The following is an 11,312-nucleotide window of genomic DNA, read 5'->3' as shown; positions in this document are numbered from 1 at the left end:
GAGTCTCCTGCAGACATCTCGTTCCAGATCCCATATCATAAACTCTATGGCATTTGCATCCAGCATCCCCTACCTCGTTGCCAACCTTGTGATATAAGCATTTGATCCTGTCACCTGTGATAGCAAGAAACACTTGCACTTTCGACTAGAGAGCGCCCCATCGTATACCTGTCTCCTGACTGCATCAAATACCTGTTCAATGCCCCCGTCATTTGCCTGCAAACTGCCATGCCTGGATTTCTTGCACTTCCATAGGTCGACCATCCTTAGCTATACCATCATTGCCCAACCCCTCATTGAGCATTCATCCTCAACCATATCATTATTTAGATAATATATCAGTGCATAAGAAGAAAACTGATAGATACTATGCACAAGAGCTAGATAAATAGCAGTAGACAGATAGAGAGAGATTCAGTGGTTGTAGCATCTGCCTGGATCAAATGGAAAGCCTCGAGCTTTCCCAAGCATAGTGTAAACTCCACCTGGATAAAAAATATGGTATTGATCATCACCATCCGTCTGTAAAATTGATACAAACCACCCCAGTGTTGTACTTGTAAACCTGTAAGCCATCCATGTATGTAGCTCTTGACAGCATAACCCTTCACAAAACTACATGCATGAGCCATCTCCACGCCCAACACAAGCCTGCACATCCTGTAAAGCCTTTGCATTACATGTCTTCCCGCCAATGGCTAGAGAGATCTCCACAACATGATTGTCTTCAAACAAGATAACCTGTAGCAATCGGCATAGAGGCGCTTGCATAGCAACCTTCAACAACATATCCATCAATAGCATGGTATCCACCTGCGGTGGTAACTGATCCTTCAAAGCAAACACCGGCATACCTTCACCTGTAGTCCCTTCAAACAACACTGGAAAAGGAGGAAAGCCTTGAAAACCTTGTATTCTCGCGATAGCTTTAGCAACCAAAACCTGCGACTCATCATCTACATCGACCACTGGATCATCGAACCCCCAGTCTGCTTCATCGAAGCACTCTTCTTCAGTCAACATGGCCTTACCATCACAAGGAAAGAGAGAGGGTTTTCCAACCCCCTGGTCCGCAAAAAATGTCTCTTCACTTTCAATCTGTTGCTCTTTGACCACCTTATCGACATGCATAACATCATATGTCTCATACCTTGAGAAAGCAGACTCTGTTTCGTATGTGTTGTCCGTATCCAAGGCACTGCTATAACTAGAATACACCTTGGTTTTCTCCACAAAACTCACTGGCTTTGGCACTTCAGCTATCTTCTCCACTGCTTGCTTTTCGGAAGTCACTTGCACTATGGGAGAATGCTGCTATTACCGCACAACATTACCGCATAAGAGGAGAGAGAGAGAGAGCTTCAAGAAAGAGAGAGATTGTATACTGCAGTCCCGCTGGCGTGTTTTCCGTTTTTTCTGCGAGCATTACCGCAATTATTACCGCATATATAGCCGCCCATATTACCTCAATAGAAAAAGAATCCACGCAGCCCATTCCTCTCCCACTTTTCCCTTTCTATAAATCCTATTCTATTTTGTTACTTTTCAGAAATTGGTACCCCTTTTTTGCATGGAGTGTAAGAAATCCCATTCTCACTGGGATTTTTAGTACCTCTCTTCTTTTTGCTTGCCTCATCTATTGGTATGATTCTCCTACTCTACTCATTTGTACTCCATGAGATTCTATAAACAAAAATATTTTGTTTCCACCTCAAAATCTTATGTCAACTATGCATTCATATGGAAATGGCAAGCAAACGATGATCAAAATTGTATTGTCTTGCGTTCATAAACAAATAGCCCTTTTGTACAGCATAAGTAGAGAAAGAAGACAAAATCCCAAAGATATTTATTAATTTTCATCCTCCAAGAGATCTCTACAAGTGCTTACATCCATGTCCAACCCCATGGTAGCTAAATCAACAAATAAATCTATTGATTCATCCTCTACAGCCTCTCCTATTGAATCATCATCATCCTCTCCATCCTCGTCCTCCTCCTCACTATGGTTGGTTATTGGGAATGGTTGGTTCTCCTCGACCGCAATTGCATCATCGTCATTGACGTCTTCTTGAGATGGTATGGTGGGATCTGCCAAAGTCTCTATGTTCGTATCTGCAAAGATAGATCTGCTCCGTGGTGTGACTGGAATAACATACCAAAGTCGTCTTCGATACATAGAAGGCACATAAAACACCTGTAGGTCATAGAGCAAACAACAACATGAATGTAGTTTTATATGTATCATATAATGTTTTAGTGAGTTGCACATGGACTTTACCTGCTCACAATTACTAGGTTGCACCAAGTTGTCGGTCTTCCCGTGATGAAATTGCGCGGAGTCTACCATATAGAACCCATTCTCATGTCTCTTAACCTCACCCGCAAACCATCGGCAGTCAAAGAGATATTTGTGAAATGTTCTGAAATCCACTTTGATTATCCTCTCTATTGTTCCACATTCCCTCACCTTTTGTGTTGTCGTGTCAAAGTTGCCCATAACTCCACTATCGTGAGTGGTTCGACGCTCATCTATCTTGCGGGTTCGAAAATGACGTCCTTCGGACCACATAGAGTTGAATGTGAAGGCCTGCAAAAACCAATCAAGATAGATGAGAGAGAGAGAGAGAGAGAGAGAGAGAGAGAGAGAGAGAGAGAGAGAGAGAGAGAGAGAGAGAGAGAGAGAGAGAGAGAGAGAGAGAGAGAGAGATGACACACATACACATACACACACCTCCACACACACACACACACACTCGCACACACATACTAAACACATTGAGTATATTACCCTTGGTAGACATCCTCGCGCGTACTCCCATTCTTTAGGGCTTATTTGTTCTCCTTGTGCCTTGGCCTTGGTCATGGCATTGTGTATCCACCCAATTGGAATTAGATCAGGGTATTTGGCAAGCTCTTTAGGAAAGGGAGGTGCTCGCCTACCGCCATGCGACCTCTTCCATGCTTCCCTCTCCCTTTCTCTTGTTGTACGCACCTCCACATACATATCAACCTATTTGCCCATGATGGGAGCATTGAGTAGACAGTGGTTGTTGACTATGGCTTGAAATTCCCTATCCAAAATCAAGAGAGAACCTTTCCCACTTGGAATGTTTGCGTGTTTTTTTGGATCCTCTTCCTCCGTCTTTAAACGAGGCAATGATGGGTCTATTGTGAAAAGATATTGAGAGACATACACAAAAGCCTCTTGTACAATCCAACCCTTTGCCATGCTTGCCTGAACACATCAAACCATTAGTGATTAAAGTAAGCAATAAAAAGAGTTGTGAATACAATCCAATCCTAATAAGGTTTAAAGCTTAAGATCGATGAATACCTCTGGTTGTGATCGTAGCCTTACAAAGTCTTTCAAGGTCTTTAGGAACCTCTCAAGAAAGAACATCCACCTGGAGTGAACCACACCACAAATGGCTACCTCCTCAACAAGATGGAGCAATAGGTGAACTTGGCTAACAAGAATAGAACGTGGGAATGCATCCTCAATAGCACAAGTTGCTTCAATCGCTAGAAGTCGAGCTGTTGGAATGGATGAAACTTTGATTTCTTTGGAACTCACAAACCTGTAACCAAAAAACCCTTCATAATCTTCATAGTAAAGTTAGTCTTCAAAGTAAAGTTTAGGAGGGAGGATCAAATGTGCTATACCTGACAAATTCTCCCACCTTGAATATTGCAGTCTTTACCTTCGTGTCCGCAAATCCACTAAGGCTAATTGGAAGCACAAACTATTGCATAAACAAAAAGACTTATTAGTATCCAGAACCCTAAACGACATACACACACACTCACATATACACACACACACACATTACCTGGAGAATCTTGTGCCAATCATGGGATTTGAGCCCATACAGTTGGAAGTCGAGCTGTTGGAATGGCTGAAACTTTGATTTCTTTGGAACTCACAAACCTGTAACCAAAAAACCCTTCATAATTTTCATAGTAAAGTTAGTCTTCAAAGTAAAGTTTAGGAGGGAGGATCAAATGTGCTATACCTGACAACTTCTCCCACCTTGAATATTGCAGTCTTTACCTTTGTGTTCGCAAATCCACTAATGCTAATTGGAAGCACAAACTATTGCACATACAAAAAGACTTATTAGTATCCAGAACCCTAAATGACATACACACACACACTCACATATACACACACACATTACCTAGAGAATCTTGTGCCAATCATGGGATTTGAGCCCATACAGTTGTGTGGATCCTCCTTTCTTAGTTTTAGTGAAGGCACCCTTGAGCAAACGCATATAACCTGTTGGAGTACGGATGGATGCAATGACTTGTTTCATCCGCTCTTGATCCACCCTTGATAGAATCCAAGGTGCCTTTGGAAGAACCATCTTCCCCCGAGGCCCCATGCGAGGTGTGGCCAAAGGAGGGAGCCTCCTTATGGCCCTCATGTCCTCCCTAGCCCCCAATGAATCTTTCTTGCCTACTATGTGATCCCATATAGCTTGCCCAACATTTTTGAACACATGCATTGAATCCAATAGGTGTTGGATTTTCAATGAAGCCCAATAGGGTAGTGATAAGAAAATAGAGTACCTAGACATACCCCTAGGTGGATCATTGGGAGGAGGCAATGTGTTGTGATGCTCGTTCCAATGTCTTGCCCAATCAGCCATGGTCCAATGGAGTGGCTCCATCCCATTGCATGGTGGAGCATAAGATTGACATGTGCGCGGCAAGAAGCGATGGTTATTGGGGTAGATCACCTTACCAAGTAGAGCGGGTGATCTCTCTGTCACGAGTGAGGGTCCACAAGTTGGGCATGCCCTATGTCCAGATGTCGATAGTCCTACAAAAACAAAAGACATAACCGCATATAAGTGACCAATGCAAAGACATTAAAGAGAGTCACAAAGTATAAGCTTACCAGAAATCTCTCCAAGCCCGGGGTAATCATGCATGGTCCACATGAGAATGCACTTGATCATTGTGCGCCGATCACAAAGTGGTCTTGATACATCAAAAACATCTATGCCGTTCCATAGCTCTTGAAGCTCTTCAATCAAAGGTGCTAAATATACATCCATGTTCTTCACCTTGTGTTTTCGTGGGACTAGAAGAGAGAGCAAAATGTTCCCCTTCTTGGTTGACTCCCATGGTGGAATGTTGTAGTTCACAACAACCACTGGCCAAGTACTCCATGAGGTAGACCGATGCCCAAATGGGTTTACCCCATCACTAGCCAGACCAAGACTCAAGTGACGAGGCTCTTCTCTAAACTCCGACCATGTCTGCTCAATGTGTTGCCATGCCGGCGAGTCAGCCGACACTCTCATAACCCCATCGGTGGAGCGATTTTTCATATGCCATGTAAGAAGCTCGCTTGTTCCTTTGGTGCTAAACATGTGCTTGATGCGGGGAATGAGGGGGAAATGAGGAAGAACCTTGCGAGGTATTGTGGTTCCTTGCATTCCCTCTTTGTACTTCGATTCTCCACACTTGGGGCAAGCATCAAGACCTGCATGTTCATTGTGGAATAGCACGCAATCATTGACACATGCATGTATGCAATCATAGTCCATCCCAAGCCCTATCACCACCTGTCGTGCCTTCCTTTGATTTTTTGGAAGATGATTTCCTTTAGGAATCATCTTGCCTAATAGCCTATGACATAATTAAAGAACACTCGTTATTGCATGTAACCATGAAAAAAACTCACAACTAACACTTATTACACTTAAACGTACCTCAATAGTGCATCGACCCCTGCATTGCTCCATCCAAACATTGCTTGAATATTCAAGATCTCAAGAGACGCTCGTAATATGGAGTAGGAGCATCCCTCGTAAAGAGCGGTGTGTGCTGCCTCTAGCAATGAATCTTTGGTTTTTTGGGCGGCTTCTTCACATGCAAACTCAGGCTCACACTCATTCGCCGCCTCACGTGTAAGAAGATCCTCAACCATATTGTGAAAATGATCTTCCTCCACCTCCATGTGGGGAGGGGTGGTGGGGAGATCCCCATATGTGGTGGATGTAGGATGCGCATGCGCTCGTGTGGACCCACCCACATCGGACGGCGGGTGTGACCCCCCTCCCATGACTGCTTCCTAGCGCAATCGCTCTTCCATCATCCTCCTGCCTCCGCCCCCGATCACACTCCAATGGGGAGCGACATCAATGGATTCCAAAACCCTCGGATCGCTAGTTTCCATTCGAGCGCGTTTTCTCGGATCGTCCCATAGTCCATAATCATCCACGTGAGCCAAGCATATACGCCAAAGCTGTGCAATTGCACGCTTACATTGCGTACATGGACATGGTAATCGCTTGCTCAACCATCGAGTTCGTTCCGCGCCAACCGGCGGACCCACGTCATCCCAATCGACCTGCACACACGACCACACACTAAACAAGGAAAAAATTAAATGAGAAAAAGAAGAATCAAGAATTTTGGTATTGACATGACTGACACTCATTAAAGATAGAGGGAAGGTGGGTACAAGAGGTCATGCAATCGGCGTAACACATGCAGTCTCATCAGAGATTTTCACGATAATACAGGCGGTAATACAAGTGGGAAAAGGCGCGGTAATACACGCGGTAAAATCCCCAGCAAATTTTTTTATATAAAGGGGACACCTGCGTGCCCCCGCAAAATTGAATGCCAAAAATTCAAAAACCAGCTCCTCTTCTGCGCGGGCCTGTTTCCCTCTCCATCTCCAAGCTCTCTCTCCTTCTCCAACCTCTATTACTCTCTTCATCTCCATCCCCACCATAACCAAGGGATCGAGGTCATGACTCTAAGTGCTTGAACTCTCTTTCTTTCTTCTTGTTCTTCTCGTGCATGCATTATACATACACTAATGCAAGCATTAGTGTGTGCATGCGTTACAAGCACACACTAATGCAAGCATTAGTGTGTGCATGCATTATACACACACACACACACCAACACACACACTAATGCTTGCATTAATGTGTGATTGTGCACAAATTAGTTTGTTTTCACACACTAATTTGTGCACAATCACACACTAATGCGAGCATTAGTGTGTGCATGCATTATACACTAGTTAGTTTTTACACACTAATTTGTGCCCGTGTGCATGCATTATACACACCCTAATGCTTGCATTAGTGTGTGGATGCATTATACACACACACGCATTAGTTAGTTTCTACACACTAATTTGTGTCCAAGCACACACTAATGCAAGCATTAGTGTGTGTGTGATTGTGCACAAATTAGTGTGTTTTCACACACTATTTTGTGCACAATGGATGCATTATACACACACACACACACACACTAATGCAAGCATTAGTGTGTGATTGTGCACAAATTAGTGTGTTTTCACACACTATTTTGTGCACAATGTATGCATTATACACACACACACACACTAATGCTTGCATTAGTGTGTTTCCACACACTAATTTGTGCCCAAGAACACACTAATGCAAACGTTAGTGTGTGCATACCTCTCTAGCACACACTAATGCTTGCATTAGTGTGTGCTTGTGCACTAATTAGTGTGTCTACACACTAATTTGTGCACAAGCACACACTATTGTGAGCATTGGTGTGTGAAAAAATTTCACACACTAATGCTTGCATTCGTGTGTGCTTGTACACAAATTAGTGTGTGAAAACACACCAATGCATGCACACACACACTAAAGCTTGTAACGCATGCACACACTAATGCTTGCATTAGTGTGTGTTTGTGCATAAATTAGTGTGTGAAAACACACCAATGCATGCACACACACACTAACGCTAGCATTAGTGTGTGCTTGGGCATGCATTAGTATACCAAAACATACCTCCATTAGCATTAGCATACCAAAAAATACCTCCATGTGGGTGTGCGATGAAGTTGATTGAGACCCCAATGGTCACCGAGAAGCCCAACGGTAGATTAAGGTCCAACACACACACACACACACACTAGATTAATTTCTTTGCCACACACTAACACACACACACACAATAGATTAATTAGAATCACACACACACACACACACTCTAAATGGATGCAAAAAAAAAGCACACAAACGATTTCTTAAATAGGAGATAAAAGGAATCCTATGCAAGGAGGAATCCTATGCAATAAAGAATCTCACTTTGACTAGAATCCAATGTTAATTAGGGTCCCTTTTTTTGTGAAATTTTAGGATATGGCATCCTCTTCCACGCCCGGCTATCGATCCATAGAGGACTTTCTCGTCGAGGGCCTCTCTTACGAGGACGCTTGTGATGCTTACTACTTGCAGTCTTTCTCCCACCAATCACAATCCACCTTCGGCTTTCGATGGTTCTGAGATGTAGTACACGACCCCGACCTCGAGAGGGCATACCGCGCCTAGGTAGAGTGGCTATCCTCGCAGAAGAGTCTTCATGGGCGGTACACACCAGCACAGTTGGCTGCCTATGGGCTCTCACCGCTTGCGACACCGGGCGTCGGCACTCCGATCGTGCAGAGTGTGCCTCCCAGTGGGCCTCCCTCCACCTTACCTTCGACTTTCCCATCACCCGTAGCTCCCTCCACCTTGCATTCGCAGCGATCCACGCCCGCACCGTCGAGTTATCCGTCGCCTACACCACCCAGCAGTTCTGGCTCGGGCCAGCGCTCTTTGGGTGGCTAGCGCTCTTCCCGTAGTGGTGGCTCACGCTCTCGTCGAGGTAGTGGCTCGTGCTGCTTTGGTGGTGGAGGGGACAGTGCTACAGATTCACCTCCTCCTACACCCTGACCTCCTCGCTCACCCCTTGGAGCTCCACATGAGGATGAGGACTGCGATGCGCTCGCCCCGGACGCTCATGGATACTATTATTATATACATCGAGGGGGGGAGGTGGATCTAGGTTCCTCTTTGGGGTGGACATTTCGAGGGCACCTTAACCAGCTGATCCACTCGACATACCAAGATTGCTTTAAATCTTTCAAAGATCAGGACCCAGCCGACTTGACGTACATTCACACGACATTGCTCATGCGGTTCCCTAATCCGGAAGTGGAAGAGTTCTCCAGGCAGTGGCTCGAGGAGTACGTCAAGAATTTCTTGAAAATAAGAAGTCCAGTGTGCGGAGGGCGGCAAATCGAACATTTGAATATGAGGGTCACAACTATCGCCCTGGAAATGTTCATGATGAGGAGTGGGAGAAAGCCCAGGGCGAGCTGGAGGATGAGAGAGTGGCAGGTGCTAGGGCTCACACTTGGTAGGTAGAGGCGAGGGCGCAGCAAACGCCCACGCATTACGGCTCAGGCGGAAAAGCAGCATGGAAAGATAAATTTGTCAGTGCACGTATTTTCATTTGAATTGATTTAATTTGTGGTAATAAGGTTAGGTTTGTGATATTTTTTAATTGATATACAACAAAATATTACTATGACCCGCCCAAGCCGAGAGATCTAGAGATACAAAGAGAGCCACTCCGAATATCAGACATGGTGCTGAAAACAACAAAATCAATCGCGAAGAATTTGAAAATGCATGTCGTACACTACAGCCTATAAGTGTGAACTTTTTTTTTAAATGAGTGCATGCATAATTATGTATCCATTTGTATTAATTAAAGATTTTGTTGTTTTTTTCTTTTCCAGAGTCAAGGAGTCCCTCGAGAGGTCCCACGATCCGAGTAGCTCAATCCTTCAAGTGTTTTTGGGCCTGTCTTCTTTTGGCCACAGTTGTATAGCCCCCATGTATCGCCTATTTGGGCAATTTTGTAATATCCAATATAATTAAACACTTGATTTTGGCCCAAAGTCTTCTTTTGGCCACAATTGTATAGCCGCCATGCATCTCCTATTAGGGAAATTTTGTAATGAACAGTTTGTCCAATATAATTAAACATTTGATTTTGGTCCAAAGTTTTTGTGCAATGAAATTGTTGTTTTTCTATTTATTAAATGTATAGGAAAAAAAAGGCAAATAACCATTTGGATGGGTCCTACCAAGGACCATCCAAATGGTCATCTGTTTTTTTTATAAAAATACTCGCGTGCGCGGTAATGGTTGCGGTAATACTAGCGGTAAGTCCCGCGGAAATAAGTGCGAAAATATAGCCGGGCCGATTACCGCGTGCATTGCTGAAGGACCATTACCGCGAGCATTGACTCGAGGATTACCGCCCCCGAGATTTTTTGGCTTGAAATTTTCCTTTGTTTTTGTGCATCTATCTGAGCGGTAATGTGCTCCAAATGTCATAGTGTTGGTCAAGCACATCAGACGGTACTCGGTAGACTCCTCTCTACAGCTGCTGAGGCCTCATAGGCCCACACGGTATCGTCTCTACTCTGTCATCACACCTATCCGCTGCTACCACATGTGCATCAACAAATGGTCGGATTACATAAAGCTCTTCCCTAGCAATTGGCCTTGGCACCAATGGACTCGCCACAACCTGATTTGCCTGTTGCTTCTTTAAAATCTTCTTCGTCCTACTCTCCGCATAGGCTACTGCCTCCTCGTACGTGCACGGTCCATCTATCTCAACTTTATCCCGCACTTTTACATGCAAGCAGTCCACAAACTTGGTCATCTTCAAAAAAGCTACATTCTCTACAACAGTTACCTTAACCGACTTGCTCCATATGGCCTCGAACTCCCACACAAATGCTCAAAAATCAGGGTCAAGGCTTTGCTTTAGGTTGTCCATCATCTGCTTCACTTCACTCCACTGTGTGTTGGCCACATATCAACTTCGGAATGCCGCTTCCAATGTGCTCCAATCCTGTTTTTCTTCAGCCTGCAAGCCCTCGTACCATACCTTTGCTTTTCCACGAACCAAGAGCGGGAAAGCTTTGGCCACTCCCTCTTCTCTTGACAAGCCGCTCTCCAGCAGAAATAGACCATACTTCTGCAGCCACACTTCTGCATCTTCAGCACCTGTAAAAGTCAAAAAACCCGGCCATGCCATTCTTGTTAGATCCTGCTCTTCAAACCGCAACACCGTCTTTGACTTCACCGAGAAGCAATCAGTAGCTCCTTAGTGGGGGCACCACTGATGGAAAGGGGGAACAAACCTAGCACACAAGTAATCTGCCTCCCTATAGCCCAGGATAAATTCCGCACCCCTAACCACATAGAAACTCACACAAACGCACACTTTCTGCAAATTTGCACTGCTCTGGATTGCTTTCAAACGTCCCGACTACACACACTCAAGACATAATCACACAAGGCTCTCTCGACAGCACACGATCACCCACTTGTACCCACCGATGCAATACACTCATCCCAATACTGTAAGCAGACTCACACAGGGAGGCGACACACACCTCGACCACACATACAATTTTCCCGCACAAACTCTCTCCCTTCCTCTTT

At 44.6% G+C, this 11,312-nt stretch overlaps 1 pseudogene; it reads right to left on the bottom strand.

Moving 5' to 3' along the window:
• Window positions 1–414: 414 nt before the first annotated feature.
• Window positions 415–10,902, bottom strand: LOC147447440 (uncharacterized; annotated as a pseudogene).
• Between the last annotated feature and the right edge of the window lie 410 nt (window positions 10,903–11,312).

The sequence above is a fragment of the Adiantum capillus-veneris genome, chromosome 11 (assembly GCF_014529385.1).
Source record: "Adiantum capillus-veneris isolate H3 chromosome 11, ASM1452938v2, whole genome shotgun sequence".
Taxonomy (NCBI): Eukaryota; Viridiplantae; Streptophyta; class Polypodiopsida; order Polypodiales; family Pteridaceae; genus Adiantum; species Adiantum capillus-veneris.
Note: the sequence above shows the minus strand (reverse complement) of the source record. Positions and strands in the feature narration are given on the sequence as shown.